A 22,371-nucleotide genomic window follows, 5' to 3' on the forward strand; every position below is an offset into this window, starting at 1 on the left:
CACTCTCCCTTCCCATGGTTCCCAACAGCTGGTATTCAGAAGCATCCCCTTCCCCGCTCCACTGCAGAGGCAAAACATAGCCACAAGGGCTAGTAGCCAATCAGTAGCCTTCTCCTCCATGAATCTGTCAAATCTTACCATCTAAGTTGGTGGCCATCACTGCCTCCTGTGGAAGTGATTTCCACTGTTTATGCTGTGTGAAGAAGTACTTTCTATTGTCTGTCCTGAATCTTCCAACATTCAGTTTTGCCGTACGTCCATGTTAAGTGTTACGAGAGAGAGAAACTCATAAGAACAGCTTAAGGACATAAGGAGAGCTCTTTTTGCTGTAGTCTAGCATTCCGTTGCTCCCAATGGCCAACAGGATGAACACCACCACAAGCAACAACAATGTGATAACAGGTTGCCTAGGAAGGCTCACAAGCAGGAGCCATCTCCTGCTATTCCCCAGCAGCTAGTACTTTGAGCTCTTCTTCAGAGTTGTTTGAGGAGGAATTCTATGATAAGGAGGATTCATCCTGATTTGCTCACACACTGTTTATACACCTTCCTGTTAATCATTCATTCATTCCACACTTTTCAGCTCATTTCCCCACGCTTTCCTAACTGCAAAAAGTTATTTAAAAGAAAAGAAAAGTTAGCTTGTTGTTCCAGGGCAACAGAGCACTTTAATCTGCTTTGATTGCACAAACCTGAATTTCTAGCAAGGGCTCAAATCTTTCCTGTAAAATGCTGACGGTCTAGAAGTGACCTCAGCCCTTTGAGAGCATGCCCACTATAATGTATCTCCAACATACGCCCATTGATTTCAGTTTAATCTAATGCAGCTTTCCTCTACTTGCCTTTCAGCTTGCAATGCCATGGCGGGACCACGCCAAGAAAGCTACTTCAGAGAGGTAAGTTGACCATTCCCATCAAAAGTGAATGTGTGTCCCTTTTATACATCTGCCGCACATACATACTCAGCAGTGCCAAGGAGCAGGCTGTGAGATCAGAAGCTCAAGGTGAGAAATTGTATCTTCAGTGGCAGTAGGAACACATTGAAAAATTAGGTTGCTCTATGCAGATGAAATCCAATTTGCGTCGTGGCCAAAATCCATTCAGGCTGTTAGATCATTCCCTGATGTCTTTGTTATCTTTAGAGGATAGGACCTGGCTCCTTTTTCTTGCTTTTATGATTGCCAAGAGGAATCATAGAATCATAGAGTTGGAATAGACCACAAGGGCCATCGAGTCCAACCCCCTGCCAAGCAGGAAACACCATCAGAGCACTCCTGACATATGGTTGTCAAGCCTCTGCTTAAAGACCTCCAAAGAAGGAGACTCCACCACACTCCTTGGCAGCAAATTCCACTGTCGAACAGCTCTTACTGTCAGGAAGTTCTTCCTAATGTTTAGGTGGAATCTTCTTTCTTGTAGTTTGGATCAATTGCTCCTTGTCCGCTTCTCTGGAGCAGCAAAAAACAACATTTCTCCCTCCTCTATATGACATCCTTTTATATATTTGAACATGGCTATCATATCACCCCTTAACCTCCTCTTCTCCAGGCTAAACATGCCCAGCTCCCTTAGCCGTTCCTCATAAGGCATTGTTTCCAGGCCTTTGACCATTTTGGTTGCCCTCCTCTGGGCACGTTCCAGTTTGTCAGTGTCCTTCTTGAACTGTGGTGCCCAGAACTGGACACAGTACTCCAGGTGAGGTCTGACCAGAGCAGAATACAGTGGCACTATTACTGAAAGACAAGGAGCTTGTCTTTCAACTGCAGGGTAATTAAGGTTTAGTTGTGTCACTATGTTAAGCTACAGGTAACCTAGATTGTTGGCAAGATGGGGAGAAGGAGACAGGAGTCCCTGAGTTTGGGTCTGGGTGGGGAGGTGAATCCTGCAGGCAGAGGAAAAAGAACCAGGAATAAGAGCCAGGCAGACAAGATAAAGCTGGATTTTGCCCAAGCAGTACCCAAGTTTCACTTGAAAGCTTTTCTAGCCCTCCCAGGTCAGAGGAGAGCAATTGGCTTGTCTGGATTGGAGTGCAGAAGGAATACCTGGAGCTGATACCTTCTCTTGCTCTACATCCACAGCCTTGTTCAATGAGGATAGGAAGTGAGACCCTGAGGTCTTGACAGTCCCCCTGGAATCTGGAAGAAGGATATATATATAGCCAAGGGCCACATTCTCTTCTGGGAAACCTACCAACGGTGATGTGCAAGGTCAGGGACAAAAATGCAGCAATACATATACAAGCTGCAAGTACAAAATGCTTTGTACAGTAGGCCGGTTTGTACATGTCCTTCTCCAGCCTCCTTTCATTCAAGGAAGAGGTGTTAGCAGAGTGCAAAGGACACATTTCAACCAGGAAAAATCACTTGGGCTACAAAGCTGTGCCAGTGAGGGATGACATCTTGGGAGAGTTTGGAGGCTCAGAAGGCTGTGTTTGGCCTCCAAGGCTGAGAGTCTTACCCCAGCCCTAGTGGGAATGTCTCTGGTCTGCAGCCCTAAGTTACTCAGCACAAGGGGAAGCAGAGCAGAGGCCTAAAATTTCCTAGTTCTTGTCCTTGTGTCTCCTGGCACTTTGTGCTGGTGAAATTTGGCCCAAACAGTTAAAAACAACCTTCTAAAAGGAAACACCTACTCTCGAACTAGCAGTTTCTAGGTTGCATGGTACAGGATTTCCATCCATTAAATGCCTGGGTAAAAAGGGATGTATATATCATCAAAAAGGCATAATGGGGGAATCTGATGCCTCTCACTAGGGAAGGCATTCCACAAATACGGAGCCACCACTGAGAAGGCCATGTCGCCAGGCAACACACACACACACACACACACACACACACACACACACACCACTCCTGAGTGGTGGCATTAGCAACAGGACCTCCCTTGCTGGACGTAGGGCTAGAGATGGTTGATACTGTGTTTGCGCTTTTTTATGTATTTGGATCCTAAGCCATTTAGGGGCTCGTAAATACTTACAGCTTGAATTGGGCATGGGCCCAGCAAGCCTCCTTAACAATGGCTCTGCTTGTATTATCTTCCCTTCCAGTCATTCTCAATTTATCTGCTCTGTAACAACGGAGAGCTCCACCGAGTGCTTATTACTTTACCAACCCAACTTAAGGACTCCATCCTCTCTCTCTCTCTCTCTGTCACACTCTCTCTCTCACACACACATACACCTGCCTCTGCCTCAGTGTAAACAACACAGTGTATTGCAGTGTTGGTGGGACCAACAGTTGCCTGAATGGAATACTTAGTAACATCTGATCCTTGCAAATGCAGACTTCTTAAATGAAAGTCCTGAAAGTGGCCTGGCTGTTTAAGCAGGAAGGCAATGTGCTTTCGAAGAGGAGCTGATATTGAAAGAACATTTCAGAGTCTGGTTTGTTCCTAGGCTAGGGATGATGATGATAATGATGATGATGCAACAGAACCTGCGTGCATAGCCTAGCTCAGGGGTAGTCAACCTTTTTATGCCTACCACCCACTAATGCATCTTTCTTGAAGCTAAAATTTCTTTACCACCCACCAGTGCTCAATGGAAGCAGGATTCAGCCTGTGCCGTAGAACCCCCTGCTGCCCACCTAGAATCCAGAAACACCCACTAGTGGGCAGTAGGGATCAAGTTGACAACCCCTGGTCTAGCTCTTGATGTTGTAGGCTAATCACATTCAACTGGCTTCCTGTTGCCCCTGCTGTTCCACATGCTGCCAAAACTGCACTGCCACCTCTGCATCTGGAAAAGAGCTGAACTCAAATGCAAAAAGAAGAAGCAGGCAAGAGCTTTTGACTCAGTACAAAACAGAAAGGCAAGGGATCACCATGGCAGCAACATTATTTAGCATAAAGACTCTATTTCAGTTATCCTCATTACCCACCCACTCTCCAGCGTAATCCCCCACCCCCTCCTCTTTTAATCTAAAGAAGACAGCTATATTGCTGCCTGATCTCAAACCACAAGTAAATGTGTTGGTGCATGGGCACCTCTGCAGAGATAAATAAAATATTTTTCACCTGGTTTTGTTCCGGGCTGCAGCAAAAGCTGTGGATAGGTTATTGGTGCAATGTGAGGAATTCCCCCTTCCCATTGTACAACATCTCCTCCCCAAATCTGTATAGACTATCAGCCACTCTGTTTTCTAACTCTAAAATATGACCTGATGGAATTTCCAAGGAATTGTGCACTCGTTGGTTCCTGCAAGGAGAGGTGCCTGGAACCAGGGATGTTGCTCAAACCAGAATATCATGGGGTCATCCTTATTTTACGTTAATGTGGGTGGTATGTTTCCTGTAGCTCTATTATCTCTTCCTCGTCCGTATGGTGTTCTCTTCTCATTTAACAATAGTATGGATCAGCCCCATGGCATCCCCCAAAGGAGTGCATGACAGTTGGTTGAAAGCACCCCCCCCCCTTACCTAATGCTTGTTTTGTACAAATGGTGTGTTTTTTTTTACATGGGAATGATTTACCAATGTAGTGAAAGGAAAGTATCTGTTGCTTCCCCTGTTCCTTCTAAATTATCAGTGACTCACTGGGGCTCTCTACTCTTATAGCTGGCTCAGAATGTTGGGAAATTCCATTCCACCTTTAGTTGCCGACATGGAACTGTTGCATGTCACATGTCTGTTTACATACCAGCGCAGCTTGCTGGGAACTTCCATTGTGTGTGTAGCTTTCGCTTTTCACTCTCTCTATCTATCTATCTATCTATCTATCTGAGGAGACGAAAGAGAGACGACATGTTTTCTTTGTCCTGATTTATGCTTAATAAATCTGTAGCTTGTTAGTATGCTTCCACAAGCCTCACACCACTTCTGTTTGTGCAGTATGCTCTGCTAATATAGTGTGCTCAGGCTTTGAAATCTGAGTCGCTGATTTACGTCGCATCAGAGATCGGGGGGTCGTCATCGCCGGAAGGGCATGATCCAGCTGGGGGCTAGCCAGCTGGCATCTCGACCCCCGTAGGATGCTGACACAGAAGAGGCCAAGGCAGCTCAGCACATGCTTTGTAAAGTGCACGGTATTTTTCAGAGTGCAAAAGGACAGGAAACACAAAGCAAATGGAGAAAACAAAAAACCTAATTATGTATCATTTGCAGACTGAAAGCAAGAGCAGTGAATACCAATCATATTTGCTGGATTGATTTTTGTTCCAGACATGGGACAAATAAATGAGCAGTGGCAATTTATCCTCCAGTTTCTGTTTTGGTCAAAATTCTCTGACATCCCTAGTGGGGAGAGTGTTCCACAGGTTCAGAAACACCACCCAAAAGGCGCATCATGGCATGGACACCATTACAATGTCAGCCTCTATTAAAAATCCCACATTCTATTTCCTCTGCTAATATTTCGAACAATGAGGACAATCTAGCCCCTTTTGTTTCTGTTACTCCAGTCCAGGTGTCTTCACAGATAGAAAATGTTTTGCCACCCAGCACTGAGCTGTGCAAAACGACTTACAAAGCTGCAAAGGCTTGAATACAGAGTCAATCCTATTATCTCTATTATGGCTGCTTGCTGGGGAAATTTTCTCTTCTAGCTGCAAAGGTCTGTGTTTTCATCCCCTGTGCTCAGCACACAAAGTTCACCTGGCAACCACTGGTGTCCAATTTTGCCAGCCATGCCGTCCTTACACAAACACCACGGCTAGATAATTGACTGGCTCTCAAGCTGTGTCCTGAAGACATATAATGGAAGCCAAGGTCACTTGCTTCACAGCAGAGTGTCAAACCATCTAATCCATGGCAGTTCTGCAGCTTCTTACGGTGGAGAAGCCAAGCACTGAATGCATTTGCCATTGGTGTGCAGGGTGTTACAGCAGATTTTATAGGGGGCTGCAATGAAATGATACTGGGATAGAAGTAAGGGTTGTTGAAACTCTAGTCCTCCAACCCTGTTCTTATCTTTTCAGAACAGAGATGGGGATATTGTTGGACTGTACCCATTAACTCTAGCAAGTATGGGCAACAGTCAGGGACCTAGGGAGCTGCAGGTTGCCCAATCTCATCAGCATTTTGTTGGTGTTGGTCATAAATACAAACTCATTCACCTCCCTTTCTTGGTGCTGTGTTCTCTTCTGGTTTCCATGGCTCTGAGTCTGAGGGTCAATGTATGTGCTGTTAGGATATAGTTCCGTTCCACCTTAAATGGTCAGGCATGATTGTTGTGTGTCACATGCCTGTTTACTTCCTGCTCACTGGGAGTTTCCGTTTTGTATATACTTTTGTCCCGGCTGTTTTCCTGGACACAGATGCAAGCAGTCATGTTTTTCATTTGTTCTGATCAGTGTTGAATAAAGCTGTAGATATGCTCTCCTGGCTGAATCTTCCGTTGTGGAAACTCTGCAGAAAGGGTGTGAACAAGTCTCGGAACGTGTCTGAGGCTCATGTCGCTAATTGACTGATGCTGTTCTACGGGATACTGGGAGATCGTCCGGAGACGCCGTGGAGGCTGCCTGATGCCTCTGTCTCCCTGGCAGTATCCCAACATGTGCAGAGAAGGGGAGCCTAGCTAAGCAGTGCCTGCATTGTGGATTCCTCAACTTGAAGCTCATATTCCTCGTGTGACTGGCCTGCATCCCATGCAGAGTCAAGACACCACCAGCAGCATCCACCAGGAATCTATTACAATGGTGTGCAAGCGCCCCATGCAGCACAGGGAACCCATGTATGAATGTGTGGTGAAGCTGCAGTGAAAGACTCTGCCCCCTTATTCCTGGAATATCCTCCCTGAATACCTGTGTGATCCCATCGCACAGGAAGGGAAGGGGACAGTGGAAGAGCTTCTGTTTTGCATGCATACAGAAACTCCCAACTTTTCCAGGAAGTGCTGGTGGAGGTCTCTATTCTGAAGCCCTGGAGAACTACGGCCTGTCAGTGTAACAATACTGAGTTAGGTGGACCAATGGTCTGACATAGTATAGGACAGCTTTGCGTGTTGCACCTCTCTCTTTTCCTTCAAGTCATTCCCCTAATCCTGCACTCTTTATTCTCGGTCAAGATGAAACTGAAGTGTTCATAACTTCATTGGTCCTAGGGTATTCTACATTACTCCTGTCTTTCCAGTTCCTTCCTTTTCTCCCTTCTCTTTTCTTCCTTGGTTATCCCTTGCGTTGTCAAAACCAAGATCGTAAGCTTCTTATCATTTCTTCTCAGATGTGAACTTTTGGCAGCTGCTGTTATTGTTTGGGAAAGGGCAGGGGAGTAAAAATTATACATATGGGTACATATACGCCAACTCCTGGGGATCTAGGTCCCTTCTGCCCCACGCCCCAATAAAATATTTGAGGGGGATAGCCCCCCGTTCCATTTGATGGGCATTGCCATTCAAATGGTCTCTCTCTCTCTCTCTCTCTCTCTCTCTCTCTCTCTCTCTCTCTCTCTCTGTCACATCTTGTAATTGATTATGAGGAGCAGGACTTACCTGCCCCTCATGTTATTCAAGCTGGGGGGTGGGTTAGGTGGTGGGAAGAAAAGTCTTTGCAAAATTGTTTCTAGGAGGCATTTTGGGGTAAGTGGTGCCAGCAATGTGTATATATTGCAGCCGCAAAAAGTTCTGAAGGGGCTGTTATTGGCAGATAGGCAGGTTGCCCTTTCCCTCTCCTCCCAATACTTCATTTTGGAGCAATGCCATGTCATGTCATGTGGAACAATTATTATTATTATTATTATTATTATTATTATTATTATTGGAATATGGGTGAGGGAAGCCCACTGACATATGTCCTGAAAAGCCCCTCTTCACAGTAAAACAACTACCGCCCAAATTCCACGCGCCAGCTCCCCACAGATACATTAGATAGCTGATATGATGGTGCCCACTCTCAAGGCCTAATAAGAGTGCCATGAAAGTGGGACAACATTTTTGGCACAGGACTTAAATCCAAACAGTGCAGTCCTATGCCTGCTTACGCAGAAGTGGCGCTCACTGAGTCCAAAGAGATTTATTCTAAGGAAACAGTGCATAGGATTGTAGCCAAAGAGGTGATCATACTGATTTCCAAATGAGCCACCAATAAGGAGTGCTTTTGGAGAACTCTGAGCTCCTCTCTCGTAAGTTCTAAATTCACTTACTCTATTGGTTGTTTTGGATTAGACTGGCTTAACTTTTCAGGCAAGCTCTTAGACTTGACAGGTTTTTCTTCCAAGGCTGGGCCACTGGTCCCTTATTTTCTATTATGACATGTGTGTGTGTGTGTGTGGGCACACACGCATGTCTGGGGCACCTACCTAGTGGCACAGCTGGAAGCTTTCGTGGACTCCATGGTGCCCATGGGACCAGGTTGGTGACCCCTGTTATGTGGCCCTTCAAAGAACAGAGAGGGTTCTCTGTAATGCCTCCTGGGACAAGCTTCTTCTTCATAAGATCACAAGAACCCTGCTCGATCAGACAAAAAGTCAATTTAGTCTAGCATCCTGTTTCCCACAGTGGCCAACCAGATGCCCAAGGAAATCTCAGAAGCTGGGCATCAGGGCAAGAGGCCCTCTCCTGCTTTTGTTCTCCAGCAACTGACGCAGAGTGGCCTGCCTCTTTTGAACTAGGAGGTTGCTAGAAGTCATTCATGGTAGATCTGGGGTGTGTGTGTGTGTGTGTGTGCACGCGCGCACGTGTGTACATCCTTGAGCAAGGAGGGAAGTCAACATCACCAATCTGTTGAACCTCTGGAATCCCCGCTTTTCATATCTCTTTCCAGCCTACTCAGATTTTTCAAAATCTTGCAGCACTCTTTTTTCCTCTCAACATACTATGATTATGTTATTATTCTTGTGAATCTGGTTGCTAAAACCACTCTCCATATTTATGGAAACTCGCAGATGATAAGGCAGACATCAGACAAATGATTGCTCTTTGCAGCCAGCATATTCCCTCTCCCCCCAGCATATCGCTTGAAAGCTGTGAATTTTTTATATGCCCCACAGTTCTATCTTCCGTAAGTGGAATATGTTCTCCAGTTACCACGATGCACTGTTATGTGTTGTGTTGTACTCAGCTGCCAAATGTGTCAATGATTAATTATCTTAGGAAGAACAAAAGGGGGAGGGGAACCCTATAAAACAACAGGTGGTATATTTTCAAAACCTTATTTACAACGAAGTTAACCAGTTTCCCCCCCTTTCTTTCTAATGCTGTTTCTAGTTTTATAAGTTGCTCTTTTTCTGCCTCGGCTAACAAATGACCAGAATGTGTGTCAACAAAACTCTGAAGGATTTTAAATAATTGTCTCAATTCATCACAACTCTATGGAAAACGCAGTGCATCCCTTATTAAACAACACCCTCATTGCACAGATCTCTATGAAGCAACAGGCTTTGTAGCTGTTGATACAGTATATCGATTCTGCAATGTTGTTATCCATTGTTGCAAACAACTGAAATGTGGAAGGCAAGTTGTGTGTGTGTGTGTGTGTGTGTGTGTGTGTGTGTGTGTGTGTGTGTCAGACATTTAGGTGTATTTAGGATGAATGAGATGACTTCAGTGTGTGTGTAGGCATTAGCCCACTGTTGGTTTGACAGTCCTGTTGGCTAGAGCCGGCCCAAAATATTTTGTTGCCTGAGTCAAAACACAAGATGGGGCACCCATCATTCAATGTACAGTAGCCAACTGGACTAGCAGCTTATTTCATTGTTGGCAAGGAATAGAGTCCTCCACTGTACCTAGCAGAAGCAGGCTCCTTATGGAACTGCTGGAAAGCTACATGGCACACACAGCTGTCCCTCTACAGTGAGAGCAGCCAGGAAGCTGCTGCCCTGCCCAACATCAAACTCTTGTGTCAGTTTCCTTACTCTACCTAATGGTAGGGCCGGTCCTGCCATTGTTTAAACAGCCTCTGGCCCTGTTATCCTTTTTCAAAACCAGTTTCTACTCCTTGTCTTCTCTTTTCCCAAACCATGATTTCTCCCATCGTTCCATCTCTTCTCCTTTGAAGAGGCTTAACAAATGACTTCCGGCAACAATTGAGTTGTTGGCAATGCTCTTCATACAATACAGATTTAACACACCCTTTTCGTAGCATGCAAACTCATTCAGTGATTGCTTGACTTTCAGCTTCAAAGCAAAACCAGCCTGTTTTTGCCTCCTTCTGAATTTTGCTACCCATGATGCTTTGCAAACAACCTCTGATGCGCCTCTTGAGTTTTGAAGGTAGTTCATAGTGCAGCATGCAGAGATTTTTTTGCTCGACACCCTAGACCACACTTCCTTGATTTTAATTCTATTTTGAGTGTTATTATTCCACCCAAAAGCAGGGGAATACGTCAAAAACTCCATTGATGGATATGGAGACTTCAGAGTACAGTTATCTGAATTGTGGACCATCTTTCCCTTGCCCAAGCCTAGTCTCTCTGCTGAACTGTTCGTGAGATTGACTGTTGGCTTGGAAGAAGCTTCAAGTAAATAAAATTGTTCAGGCTATTAAATATGCCTGAGAGAGTTTTAACTCCTATATGTAGCATCAAATTGAACACAGTGCATTTGAGAAAGCAGGATGAAGACGTAGATGCTCTAAGAGACTGATCCCTTGGCATTTAGGCTTTAAGTTTGGATTTTACAATGTATTCAAAATTATGAATACAGTTGGGAACTCATGGCAAGATAAGTGAATAAATGAGTTTCATGGAAGTTTTCCAGTTCAGTATAATACTCCTGTGTATGTTAATAAAGTGTTTCCAGGGTGTGCCTCAAGAAACAACATTCCCCCCCTCACCATAGGCTTCTGGGATCTGTATTAACCTAAATCAGTCAGTTCTTTGTACTCCAAGGCCCCCGCAGCATGTAAACAAAAGGCAAAGGAAACAACAAAGAAGTGCAGAAAAAAAGATTGTGTAACTGGATCAAAGTTACCCAATGAAGTCTCTGGCACCATCACCAAGAAGGACCGGCTCAAGACATTTGGGTGCCCGAGGCAAAAAAATGCAAATGGCTCTCCGACACAGATACAGCACACGTCAACTCAAGTTAGGCTCTTTAAAAGTCCCACTAATTGAAACAGGAAAGAATAAAGACATGCATTAGAATCCATGGGAATTATTGCCTAGATCTTGCCTATTCTAAATTCTAACCTGGGGCCCAACCCACCACAAAGCTCTCACGGGGAAGCTCCAATTAAATGAAGTTCCCTTTATTTATTTTTTTCCAGTGGGATTTGTGCAAGAGAACTTTATGGCGGATTGTTGTGTTTTACAATCCACTCTGAGCAGCACTCAGAACCTGCCACTTGAGTCAGCCACTTCACCTTGTCTCATTGATTAGAGAACACTTGTGCATCAGGGCGGGGTGGGGGATGGTTGAACAAAAACATTTGCCCAGCGTGTGGCAGCTACAAAAAAAAGGGGAAAGAAAGAAAAGAAAGGCAAATTCAGAACAAACCAAAAGGAAGGACTTCATTTACGCAGTATATATTTAAACTGTGAAATTTGCCTCCATAAGATGTAGTGATGACCACAAATGGAGATGGCTTTAAATGAGGATTAGTCATATTCATGGAGAAGAAGCCTGTCTTCTCCATGGTTTTATACTGCCTCCAGAATCAGAGGCAGTTCACCCCTTGAACACCATCTGCTGGGAAATCATAAGTGTGGAGAGTGCTGTTGTACTCAGGTCCTGCATATGGGCTTCCCATAGCTGTGTGGTTGGCCATAGAGAGAAACAGGACGATGCATTGGATTCTTCTTGTGTTCTCGGCCGAGAGTTATCAAGACAGTGTCACTGTTCATGGTACCATCAAGGAGGTTCTTGGGCCCAAGGCAGGAACTGCAAGTCTTAACAAGGCTGCTATATCAGTAGTTCTGCAGCCAGTTTTTCCAAAGATATGCTGAACCATCTATAGCTAGATTTCTATTAGATATAGTAGCTACTAGCTACTAGCTGCTGGTTGGTCTTTGCCTCTATAAAACTGCAGTTCTAGCTGCATCGCCTTACCTTGAGCAATTCAAAGTAGCCTCCCCCCCCCCCGAGTTCTGGGCATCATAGCCAGATTCTTGCCTCATTGGAGATATTGGGTCTTCCATCCTGGCCAAAGCAGGCACTTCCGCTTGCATTCCATTTCAGATAGTCTGCGGTCTTGCCCTCAGACTGAAAACAGGTTCAAACCTCAACGCAATGAGTTCTGGCTCCAGGTTAAGTTATCATTGATTGTATGCATGTTGCCTGCATCCAAATAAACAGAAGCAGGCAATATACTGTAAGGTGCCAGGTCTAGTCTATAAATAACCTACTGATGTCTTCCCATCCTAACCAGCATGGTGTAGTGGTTAAGAGCGGTGGACTCGTAATCTGGTGAACTGGGTTCGCTTTCCCGCTCCTCCACATGCAGCTGCTGGGTGGCCTTGGGCTAGTCACACTTCTCTGAAGTCTCTCAGTCCCACTCACCTCACAGAGTGTTTGTTGTTGGGGAGGAAGGAAAAGGAGATTGTTAGCCACTTGGAGACTCCTTAGGGTAGTAAAAGGCGGGATATCAAGTCCAAACTCCTCCTCCTCTTCCTCCTCCTCTTCTAACAACTCTGGCCTGCCAAAAGGCCAATCAAGCACATCTGGTTCTGGTCTTGCAAAGTTCTGAGTCTGCCCAGAGACACCTAGTTAGTTTGTATGCCCATAGAATATAGAATGCCTTCTTGCAGTTCTACTCAGCAATCTATTCCATTTTAGATTATAAAAAAGAGTTGGCATGGAAATGTCATCTAAAGCAAAATGTGAATCAAATTTTAGAGCAGCTCCCCCAGTGAAAATATTGATGGACGTTCGTAGCAAAGTCAGAATGTTTTTGGTAAGTGTAAGACTGGCAAAATTGGGGGAAGGGCGTTCTCAAGTACTAAATGTGGTGATATCCAACATTGGAATCAGTGGCAGTGGATTCTGAGTTAGGTTTCCGATACCTCTAAACATGCCTGATTAAGGTAGGTAAGAGTTAGGATTGCCCCACTGTTTGGTTTAACCCAGCTTGATGGTTTCTCTACCTCCTTAACCCTGCCCTTGCAATAATACGAGTTCTTTGGCTCAACATGAGTATTAGCCAGCAGGCAGTCTTAAACTCTCGTGCATTTAAGTCAATTAACATATTCATTTTAGGAAAATGGGGGTGGGGCATTGGCTAGGTGTGAGAGCACACCTGCCAGATTCTTGTGTGAGATTGCACACTGCAGTTTCCTCCTCCTTCCCATTTCCTTTAAATAAATATGGACCATTGGCATCTATGAATAAATTTGAAATGTGAGAAGCCAGAGATATTTCATGGGATTTATAAAAACAGCGCTGGCCCTGCACATTCCAGTGAGTTGGGCAAGTATTCTAGGTTGCTGTGTGATGTGTCTGTATATGACGGCATGCTCACACTACCATCCCATGTTGCTGAGGTCCTCTGATGCCTAAGAATGATTTGTTGAGCCTGGGGAAAGAAAGGCATTTGTCAGCTTCCTGGAAATAGCCTGCTGTGTTCCCCTGACTACTGCTGAATAGAGGAACTTCTTTGTGTTACTGACCACTCCAAAGCCTGACATAACTGCCTTGGATTGCTGATGGCAGATGGTTGTACAAACCTATGATTCTTGGACAGGCCTGCTCTCAAGTCCACCTCCAGCCTCTGAGGCCCCTAGAGGAAACATTAATCAGAACCAATAAGATTTCTCAGTGGTTTCATTTTGGCTACATAGCTGCCACCAGAGTTCAGACCTGACTTTCCTATTAGAGGGGAGTCATTTGGGCATTCTAATTTGGAACCCCATAACTCTTTGCAACAAACAATATTATTGTCATGTCCCTGGAGTCTGGCAGTGACTAGGACACGAAATTGGAAGCTACAGTATTACTGACAAAGGAGCCAGACCAGAGCACTGATTTTCAGCCTAATTCTGCTTTTCAGGGTACCATGGACCCTTAGTCTGGCAGGCAGGAACCCACTGAACCAGGTACCACAGCACTAGAGCCTGTAGAATAGAATCCAGGTCCCTCACAGCTGTCTTCCCCTGAGAGTACTGCATCTCAAAGTAGCTCGCCAGTTCAGTGGTGCAGGGAGCACACCAGCTGTGTGGTATTTATGTGTATTGGAGTGCCTGCCTTCAGGCCTTTAAGAGTCTCTGGTGTGGAGCCTAGGAGAGGTTAACTTGGATGCAGAAATTCAGAATCCCTCTGGTCAATTCCAACCTTTGTCAGAGCTCACTAGGAGCTCTCCAAGGTGCTGCAGCAACTGACTTGCCTTTCTTGTGCACCCCTGCGGAGGACCAGAGCAAGCTGGCTGCTATGCTAAGTGCTCCGACTTTCGTGATTGTCGCTTTCTCGCTAACACAGTATTTCTTGGCAGTGATCAGGACTCCCCACGTGCAATTTTGCTTTCACTCTGCACTCCTGTACAGAAGAAATAATGATTAGCGGGAGCGTTTGTATTCTCAGACTGACTGTAGGGTGAACGTATTTGTTAATACTTCTAAGAGCTGTGACGTTGTCCACCCCCACCCAAAGTACGGTATATAGTGTAGATTACATGAGGATGTAGTGAGCTAGGAGAGTGTAATGGGGTTCGTGGTGTGTTGTTTTTTTAATGGCTCGAACAGTTGAATCCTCATTTCTTCCACCTCTTTGTATCATGGAACTGAAATCTTCTATACTCTGCCCCTCAATTTATCTGACTCTTTGGGTGCATTCAGACATGCTGTATATTGAATTAATTCTGCTGATTATGATGGCAGCACTTTTGCCCCATTTTCTAATGATCTTTCTCATGTTCATGTACATTTCCCAAGGTGCCCCCTGTTAAAATGGGCTTGCCAGCCAGGACTGAACAGACTTGCATGTTCTGCTGAAAAGGCTGCCATTTTGAAGGCTAACATGATAACTGGCACAAGGTCACCCACTGAAAATCTACCCTTTGTATTTGATCCAACGAAAAGGTCTGCATCTGCATGGTACAGTTTCAGCCTTCTATTTTTAGGAGAGAAATACTGTACCGGGATGAAATGTGATAGATGGATATGCATTTAATGGGGTGGAATTGCTAGTGGGTGTGCTTTGTGATGGCTTGGCCTTGAAACTGCATTCCTTGATGAATACTAACCTTTGCTACTAGGTGACAGTATTTAGATGTTAGGGCGTCACATTAGCTGAGTGACAGATGGCACCTTTACTCCTTTGCCAGAGCAGAAAGGATTCACACCATTTGGATGAAATGCAGGAAGCAAAGGAAGAATGGAAGGGGTCCACCTTCCATCCATTCTTCCATTCTCATGCTTTTATGGGTCTTCCCAGGGGTCTTACATCCAGGCAGTGGTTGCATCTACTTAGCTTCAGCAACATCAGGCATTGCCATATATTCCACTTCTCCAACTCCACTTCTCCTACTTTTATAGAATTTACTAATCTCCCTTCATAGCAGGGGAGGGGGACCTCTGCCCCTCCAGGGGTTGTAAGACTCCAACTCCTATAAGCCCCAGCCCACAGGCAAATGGGCGGCAATTATAGAAGCCCAGCACCATCTGGAGGGCTCCAGCCCTGCTTTATAGAGTGTGCCTGCTTCCCCTCCCTATCATATGACCCATCGCTGCACATATGGTCCATTGCTGTGATTATTCTTAGCATAGTCCCACTCAAAGGCTCAGGGTTGCATAATATGGCAAAACCAAGGGAAGTCGGGTGTGGGGCTTTGGGCTTTTATTAGGGGCTTTGCCATCCACTGACTTGATTGGCAGGCTCCAATTAACACTTCCTGATCGGTGGGCCTCCATGAGATGATGAACTTGCAGCTCCCTGCTTGGAAAATTATTTCTGGGGATGAATGTCATTAATCTGTTCTTATCTCCCAATATTTTTGTATGCTGCATCTTGAAAAATGCTGTAAGAAAATAAAAAAGCAACAACTGTGTACTCCATTAATACTCTATTTGACATATTCTTAAGTTATAAATGCAGGAGCATTGATGCACAAATCCCCCCCCCCTCACTTGAATATAATGTGCCTTGAAATACTTAACACATAATTGCTAGGGAGAAAAATTGGAAAGCCATTCAGCAAAGCTCTTGGAAAGGTTTTCGTCTTTGCCAAGGACGGTTTCCTTAAACGTGCATTTTGTATTTTTATTTTTAACAGTGTCTGTCAGATGCACGTCTCTTTCCCCCAACCTGCGTTCTGGAGTTTTATGGTGGTGATTTAGAAAGGGTAGCTGTATTTTTTATGGCAGATAAAATTCATCTGAGCACAAGAATTGCCTGCCATATCTATCTCAGATCTGCATTGCAACAGAGAGAGTGCAATCTTGCATTTGCTCGAGTTAAAAGCACCATCAGCATGGGAAGGCTCTCTCTTGTAGATGTTGTTCTTTAACAGCCCCACCCTGTGAGTTACTCCATTGGTGAATGTGTCTTTTTGCAATGTGGCAGGCCGGCGGCCGAGCCAACGCAGCATCGCAACCTGTTGTGCCGTGCTTGTATTGGCAACCGACCTAGGAAGGCACACCTGGACAGCCTTATGAGGCAATGCTGCTGTGCCAGCAACAAGCGTGTTTACCAAATGTGCTGTAAGCCAGAGCTGGCTTGGAAATGGAAGAAGAATCAGACTCCTGGAGTGGGTTTTTGGGGCACCTACCTGGAGAGTGTTGAAAGACTGTTTTGGATACCTTAGAACCAATAATAATAATGATGATAATCATCATCATCATCATCATCATCATTTATTTATAAGTTTCCCCAGCCACTCTGGGCAGCTCCCAATCAAGTGTTAAAAACAGTACAGCATTAAATATTAAAAACTTCCCTGAACAGGGCTGCCTTCAGATGTCTTTTAAAGATAGGATAGTTGCTTATTTCCTTCACATCTGAAGGGAGGGTGTTCCACAGGGTGGGCGCCACTACCGAGAAGGCCCTCTGCCTGGTTCCCAGTAACCTCACTTCTCGCAATGAGGGAACCGCCAGAAGGCCCTCGGTGGTTATGCTGGTGCAGCCTTGTAAGCTGAATATTGGCAATAGGCTTCCAAGTATGGGACTGGAACGTGTGAATAAAACCTGCCTTGTCTGTTGAGCACATAGCAGTGACAGTTGCTGCCATGCACCTCTGCACACAGCCTGAGCTACACAGTTCCGTAAGGATGGATGAAGAAGAAGAAGAAGAGTTTGGATTTGATATCCCGCCTTTCACTCCCCTTCAGGAGTCTCAAAGCGGCTAACATTCTCCTTTCCCTTCCTCCCCCACAACAAACACTCTGTGAGGTGAGTGGGGCTGAGAGACTTCATAGAAGTGTGACTGGCCCAAGGTCACCCAGCAGCTGCATGTGGAGGAGCGGAGACACGAACCCGGTTTCCCAGATTACGTGACTACCGCTCTTAACCACTACACCACACTGCCAGAAATCTCATCTAACAGATACATTGAGCAACACAGAATAATGCACCGCCTTATTAAAACGAATCTACTTATTCCCTGCCAAAGAAAACCAGATGTAGTGCTGCAATAGTTGGTGCCTCTTTTCATCTTCATTAGTGGCAAAGTATAGTTTGGCCTGGCATTTCCAATATGATTGTAGTAGATCTCTTAGGGCAGCGGTTCTCAACCTGTGGGTCTACAGATGTTGTTGGACTACAACTCCCATCACCCCTGAGCTCTGGCCTTGCTAGCTAGGGGTGATGGGAGTTGTAGTTCAACAACATCTGGGGACCCACAGGTTGAGAAAGGCTATCTTAGGGGGTTGATCAATGCCTTTCATTTTGGTTTGAAGGTAATTAACAATGAATGTTCACCTGTGTTTCTTAAGAAGTGTCCCCTGGAGAAAGATGATTCAGTCACCAGTTGGTCAGTCAAACTTATAAGAGCCTGCCCATCTAGTCCAGCATTCTGTCCTCACTGTGGCTACCCAGATTCTCTTGGGAAACCCAACCACAAGATCACTCTCTTGTCCTGTGGCTTCCATCAGCTGGAAGCCAGAAGCATCATTGCCCCTGACTAATTTTTTCAGCACATCACACAACAGCCATGTGATCTGCAGAGCTCTGCTCAAGCAGGGGAACAAGTGTTGTCCTCAGTGTTTTGTTTGCTCAGCAGGGTCATCCTCACGGAGCGCTCATAAAAGGCTCCTGCTTGTGTGGAGCTCTGTGTGAGCATCAGAGCCCCCGGGTGTGTGCCACAACTGCCAGACCAGTGCGGATTAGTCAGGGCCAGATTGAGGTTTGATGAGGCCCTAAGCTACTGAAGGTAATGGGGCTCTTTCTATGTCCAGCTGTCCTTTGGCAACAACAAATTGTCAAATTGTCACTGTTTTCTGTATTGAATATATGCTATATGGTAATTGATGGACCTAATAGGTATCAAAAGCCATTTGCACATGTTGCCCTGCAACCAGTCCATGCAGATTGTAGGCACCCTATATATAGAAATGAGCAAACCAGTGATATTTTAGGGAGCAGGTGGGGCCCATAACTTACATCATAGGAGCCTACACAACACAAAACACTGTTGCAGTATGTAGGTTTTATTTTATTTGTTTTTTTATATTATATTTTGGAAATGTACATTCAGGTTTCTTTTCCTTTAATTTTTTTTGGGGCCCCCAAGAGAGTGGGGCCCTAAAATATAGCTTGTTTAGCTTATACGTAAATCTGGCACTGAGATTAGTCCAAAGGTGCATGCAAGCATTGGAATGGTTTCTCTAGCACTCATCACAAAGAGTTCACAAGAAGTCACCCATAAAGTCAGAAAACCCGGTCTTTCTTCTTTCCAGTAAAACAAAAAATGAATCCCCTGTGGTTTTTAATACTAATTCCTCCCATTTATATCAGAGTGTTAGATTAATGTGCCCCATTACTGGCTGAATAACAGCCTGTGTAAATAGGTGAAAGAATGGTCAGTTCACCTGACCATTTGGGTTTGTGCCATTTCTCTGAAATCAATGCAGCCACACCAGCCAAGGCGGCCTTGTAATTACCTCCCAGAGCATTTCATCCTCTCCTCCCCCAATCTCTTCTCCACCCCACCTCCCTGCTCGGTAGCAGTATTTGCAAAGCCAGGGTATTGTCGAAATGCGGTGCATTCCTACTGCGATCTGTTCTCCTTGCCACACTGACACCTGCTGAGGCTGTATTGGATTGTTATTTTATAGCAGCCTTTTCTTGAATTAATTACATATCTGCAATCAGGGAACCGTGGCTGCTGTTTATGAGCAACATCTCGGGTACAACTGTGAACGAGTGAATTAGTGCCAATTAATTTCTGGCTGCATTATTTAAGGTGGAGAGAATGCTAGCTTAGCCAGGACAGCATATTTTTTCCCCCTCAGTGCCTTTTATAGGTACTTTTCTTGAGTTCTTGAGTTCTTTAAAAAGAGCCTGTAATCAACTTGGGCATGTGGAGGAGGACAGGAAGTGCTGTATGAAATGCATCGCCCTGCATAGAGTCAAATGGCCATCTTCTGTGTACTCATTCATGGGCTGAGTGGAAAGAATTGAAACCTTGTCCCTGGAGCCAGGCTGGTACTATCTGATGACCAACCCAACCTTCAGTGGCAGACAGCAGCAGTGCACTTAAAATGCACTGAAGCTTCAGAAGACACACCAAGGCACAAAGGGGCTGAGATGAAAAATTAAGAAGCTTCTATTTGTATATCTACATTTGCTCCTATGCAGATCTGCCCCTTCTTTCTCTCAGACCCCTCTCCTCTCTCCTCGATACTTTCTAAGGGCTCTTCCAGGAGACTTGACATTCATTCTGATTTGTTCGCAGGGAACAAAAGGATGTATTTACTTTCATGGTGGGTTATATGTCTTTCCCTTAATCATTTATTCACCCCACATCCAGTGCATTTTTCTGTGACTTTACTCACCACAAAGCCTGATGGTTTTTTAAGGGGGTTTTTTTAAAGTAGATTTGTTGCCAGAGGGCAACTGGGTGCTTTAGTCTGCTGTAATTTTGTACACCTACCTGATAATCTGGAGGCGTCCTAAATCTAAATTATAATCTTCTTGAAAGATGGCTCTGTCAGTTGCTTGGGTTATTCTACAAAGAGTAATGTATGTGATGTGTAGGTGGGTTCCCACAAGGCAAGACACAGTGATAACAGCAAGAACCTTTATTGAACTAACAGAACTGTACAACAGGGTCAAAGCAACGGCTTATATACATTTCTGAAGGCCTAGACCACTCCCACGCCCAACGTGATTGGCTGTCTAAACTTCCAAGCTGCAAATCATGACTCAGAGTTTAAGGGCCAATGGCAGAGGCCCAAATTCTGAAATGTTCTATGACTGGATATCATGTATCGAATCAGAACACAGGGGCTCAGAATCTTTAGTCCAGACTCAAGCTCAGGCAAACACAGAGCACTGAATACATAGCAGTATTCGATTGTGTTGTTTTTATGCCTTGTGAAGAGGAGATGGGGGCTCCTTTTGGCCTTTTTCGGAGGGAATGGGTTCTCTCAGACCCCCTTCTGTCTCTTCTATAGCTCCTGGTTGGCTCCCTGAGTGGATGGAGCCATGGGGCTACATGCTTCCCCATCCTTTGGTATGCAGCTTGTCTCTGGAATGTATATGTGATGGTACGGAAAATGATACTAATAAAAGAAGAAGTGCCTATTATCAACCAGGATAAAAATATCCTTGGAAAGGAACTCATCATAGGTCATCCAATCCAGCTATCCATTAATGAATACCAAAATAGCTGGAGAGCTCCAGGTCTAAAACTTCCCTGTTGGTAATTAGGCCTCAGGGCAGCAGAAAGACCAGCCCCCACAGGGAGGGGGTCAGCATGAGGGTTGGAAGTTGCTCATGGGTGTGACCTTTCTGAAAGAGGACATGGTATGACAACAGGGTTGAGAGTGTGGGGTGACCGAGAAAAAGGGACGTGGGTATTTCTAGTGTGAGATATCACTTCTTTGTTTTTGTTTTTATTTTTATTAAAGATTTTCTTGTTTTACAGAAGTATGTGTAATGTCTCTCGTATTTTTTCCATGTAACAATTAACCAATAAACTGAAACTGACACGGGGACAAAACCCGGTATGGCTCCCCTTTATCACGTACACAGCTCAACAAGACAATGACAATAATCCACCAACGGCATATAAATCAATATGGCTAACCTGATCCAAAACACCCACCCACCCCACTCACTCACAAAAACAAAGATCACCATAGCCAATCACAAACAAACAACCACCCCCTAGGACAACCCCAACCTCTCTCACCACCAAAGGAACACAAGTGAACAGCAGAGAACCGGCACGAGTAACGCTGACACCAAACCCTACATACATCAAGCAAAATAGAAACATTGCCACCCGACCCCACCCATTTCCCCTCCACCCGTTTTCTTCCTAATGTCTCAACAAATGAAACTGAGATATCACTTCTTTGTGACTCAGGGGGCTATTTGCTTGCAGTAAAAATGTGGGAAAGAAGAGTATGAAGCACCAACGCTGCCACATTCTTTTAGCAGCTGTCTTTTATTGCCCCAGTATTTTGTAGCTCAGTGGTAGTGCATCTCCTTTGCATGCAGAAGGTCCCAGTTTCAATCTCATATAGCATACCTTGGAGAGACCCCTGCCCTGAAGAGCCATTGCCAGTTGATGTCGACAATACTGAGTTCAATAAACCAACGTAGTGTAAGACATTTTCCTATGCCCCTGTTCAAGTCTTTTGTAAATTTCACCATACTTCAGCCTCTTGGGTTCAGCCAGGTTAAGCATCAAAATATCAAACAGATAAGGTTTCAGTCTATAGTTTTGCACACCAAATAATCTCCAGGTAGCACTATATTTTGGTTTCAGGTGGGACTCTTACCTGATGCCTGTAGCACAATCCTAAGCATTTGTCATCAGAGGTAAGCCCTGTTGAGTTCAACAGAGCTGACTCTGAAGCAAGTGTGTTTAGAGGTCTTAAATAAGGTTTCCTCCTCCATATCAATGCATCTGATTTTTCCTGACGCTCACATGCTTTGGGTAACCTAAAGGCTAGGCCTCTCTAAAGCTGAAGGATTTGTCCAGTAAATAATATGCACAACTTCCCCCAGAGTCTGGCTCATAGCCATATGCCCAGAACTGCTAATAGTTTGTTTATTTGAGAGTGGGCTTTGTTTTCCGTGCCACAACACAAAAGTTATCTGGGCCACTTACAGTAAATAAAATGATGCCAACATTTTTTAAACCCGTAATATCAAAATGAAATGCATGCAACGAAAGCAACATCCCCAAGAATATAAATACAGATTAAAACAACACAACACAAAACAGAGAGACCACAAAGGCGAGCCTCATTAGGAAGGCAGTTCTGTATGTGGGGTCCCAGCTGCCATCTTGCTGTTGGTGCTTTCAATGGACAAAATCTCCCCCTCCCTTGTGTGTGTACATGCACACACAATATCGTATCCATATAGCTCTTCACCGGCAAAAGGAAATTAAATCAGTGCACGCC

At 44.8% G+C, this 22,371-nt stretch overlaps 1 protein-coding gene and 1 long non-coding RNA gene across 6 annotated transcripts in view; one reads left to right on the forward strand and one right to left on the reverse strand.

Moving 5' to 3' along the window:
* The window catches only part of FHIT (fragile histidine triad diadenosine triphosphatase), a 1,063,956-nt gene that overhangs the window by 657,526 nt on the left and 384,059 nt on the right, over positions 1 to 22,371 (forward strand). The window lies entirely within an intron of this gene.
* Positions 15,610 to 17,781, reverse strand: LOC309525583. Its single transcript, XR_014216442.1, has 2 exons — positions 17,711 to 17,781; positions 15,610 to 15,812 (listed from the first exon to the last, which is right to left on the reverse strand). It is a non-coding gene; the product is annotated as an uncharacterized lncRNA (long non-coding RNA).

The sequence above is a fragment of the Podarcis vaucheri genome (genome assembly GCF_965113315.1).
Source record: "Podarcis vaucheri genome assembly, chromosome: 2".
NCBI lineage: Eukaryota > Metazoa > Chordata > Lepidosauria > Squamata > Lacertidae > Podarcis > Podarcis vaucheri.